Raw genomic sequence first — 2,710 nt, 5'->3', positions numbered from 1 at the left:
CAATAAAGGTTATGTATTCTAGTAGGGACTGAATCAGTTTTAAGACTTGAATCTAAATAATAATTATTGTGAAGTATCAAGATTTAGTTTGTAAAAGGTATAAGAATCATGCACATGTTTCATGAACAGCTGCCTGCTGTGGTCTGAATAAAGCATTTTAAAAGAGGCATTAAAGAGGAATAATGAAGGAAGAAGACTTTGTTTTCCCATTAGAACTTCACATGGAACAGAGGCTATACTGATAAATAAGGTAAAAGACTTGGCAAATACATTTTTGTATTTATTTTTAACATGTTTATTTGTGGATGTCTGCATTTTTTGCTATTTTTGCCTTCAAACATATTTGTGCATAACCAGCAAACATTTGCAGTTTCTGATACTATTTGCACAAGAGAATTCAAAGAAATTCTTCAAGATAACAACATGTCTCAGGCAAAATTATCACAAGATCAAATACAGCCTTGAATTATCAAAGTTATTAAAAGGGTATGCAAAATTAAGATGAACTTTATCCTATTAAATAAAATAATGAATTAATTAAAACTTTCAAATAAATGAGTTTGGAAGAAAATTAAAATTTTGAAGTTATATCTTCTGGGATTAGTTCACTTGAGTAGGTCAAAAGATGTACTTATTTTGAATTCACAGATCCTTTTAATATCATTTTGCAGCAATAAAGGAAAGCAAAAATTAACAGTAATGTTCACGTTGTGTGTGACATGATACTGCTCTCACATCTTGAAGCAATTCATTCTCCATGAATTAAATGGATTAAAATCCATTGGTACTCAGGTTTTTCATTAACATTACTAGTGTTCTCTGATTGAATCAGATCAGTATATTCCCATAAGTATCCTTAATCGATATCAGAGATTCACTGAGATTAATACATTATTTATACAATTTCCAGCTAGTTTTTGAACAAAATTATGAGAATCTGTAATTAAAAACACTCTGTAAAGTTCTTTTCATCTCTGAATGGAAGGTGTCATTGCTGAATTTTATATTGAAGGGAAAATCTGTTATTTAAATATAAAAAATAATATTCCACAGTAGCTTGGAAGATATAATTCAAATTTTAAAATAATTGTCATTCAATTTTACTCAAGAATATCAATTTAAATATTAGCTATCTTACATATATATATATATAAACCAATAAGAGAAAAAGAAACTCAAACCATTTTCTCTGTGATGACAAAGATTATTATACTTTTTTTAACTTTATTAAAATACTGAGTTTATTTCACATGTATATTTGTCTCCCCACCATTTCCACGTCTGACCACTGCTACTACTGTGTCCTATCATAACATTCCATACCTACTTAAAACCAAGCAAAGGGTGGAGTTCCTTCTTTAAAAAATAAACAGGCGTTTTGGACAACACACTCTTGGCAATGGAACCTGGACAACATTTATCAAACACGGTAGGGAAAGTTCTCACTCTGCATTATAAAAAGAACAGCCAGATATCAACTGTTACAGAAATGAAATAAGACAGAAAATTTTAACAAACTGTTTAAACTATTTTCTTAAAGAGACTTCCTCCACTGCCAAAGATCTTGAATAGCCTCCTGGTCAGTCATCCGGAAGCAATTCTTCACATAATTGATGAATTTGGCTTCCACCTTGGGAAGAGAACCACCTTTTTCTATACTTGCTTGCATTTTTGCCTTAATGTCTTCTACGGAAGTAGGTCCTTTTGGTGTTTTAGGAGTTTTTTCCTGTTTGTTGAAGGATTCTCGACCTTTTGATCTTGGTGTTGAGGGTTTTGAGTCTTTCCCATCCTGGTTTGATTCCTGTGCATTTTTGGCTGGGGTATCTCGTATAGATTTCTTCCCTGGAGCTTTTCCTTCAGTTTCCTCATCATCAAAATCATCATCATCATCATCATCTTCTTCCTCCTCATCATCGTGGTCATCTTCATCATCTTGAGCAGCAGCAAGCTTTACTTTTTTCTGTGGCACCTTGCTGCCACCTCCAGGGGCAGATCGTTTTCCAGATATACTTAATAGCTTCACATCCTCTTCCTCTTCATCTTCTGACTCTGCATCTTCCTCCACAGCTACTAAGTGCCGTCCGCTAATATGCACAGGCCCTGAACCACACTTCAACCTTAAGACCACAGGTGGTGTTATTTCAAAGCCACCAAGGGAAACCGTTGGCTGTACAGACATTTTCAATGTTGCCAGTGTGAATTTAATCAGGCTGCCTTCGTAATTCATTGCCTCTGCTTCAACAATGTGCAGTTCATCCTTGGCACCAGCGCCTAAACTGACTGTTCTTAAAGATAACTGGTGCTCATTTTCATCATTGTCCACTTTAAAGTGATAATCTTTGTCAGCTTTTAGTTCACAACCGAAAAGATAGTTCTGGGGCCTCAGGGGGCTCATGTCTATGTCCATCGAATCTTCCATGAGGCGAAGGGACGAACTTGGGTGGGAAAGAAAACAGACAAAGATTAGATGCCCACTGCTGCAAAGAACAGCTGCACAGGACGGAATCACGCCAGGCATTATTATACTTTGTATCCTATTTTCCTGTATCAATTATCTTCTCAGTTCTGTCTTAGAATTCTCAATTTTCTCTTACTGTAAATCAATCTCTTTGACTTTTTAAAAATTAGTTATTTACTTGAAAGGCAAAGGAGGATAAGAGAAAATACCAAATTCAGAAATTCACAAAACATTCCAGGATATCCATGTGGG

At 34.7% G+C, this 2,710-nt stretch overlaps 1 pseudogene; it reads right to left on the bottom strand.

Annotated features, from left to right (window-relative positions):
- Positions 1-1,221: 1,221 nt before the first annotated feature.
- LOC149126191 (nucleophosmin pseudogene) lies at positions 1,222-2,419 on the bottom strand (annotated as a pseudogene).
- Positions 2,420-2,710: the final 291 nt, after the last annotated feature.

This window comes from Oryctolagus cuniculus, chromosome 6, assembly GCF_051225735.1.
Source record: "Oryctolagus cuniculus isolate XC-2025 breed Fujian yellow rabbit chromosome 6, ASM5122573v1, whole genome shotgun sequence".
NCBI lineage: Eukaryota > Metazoa > Chordata > Mammalia > Lagomorpha > Leporidae > Oryctolagus > Oryctolagus cuniculus.
Note: the sequence above shows the minus strand (reverse complement) of the source record. Positions and strands in the feature narration are given on the sequence as shown.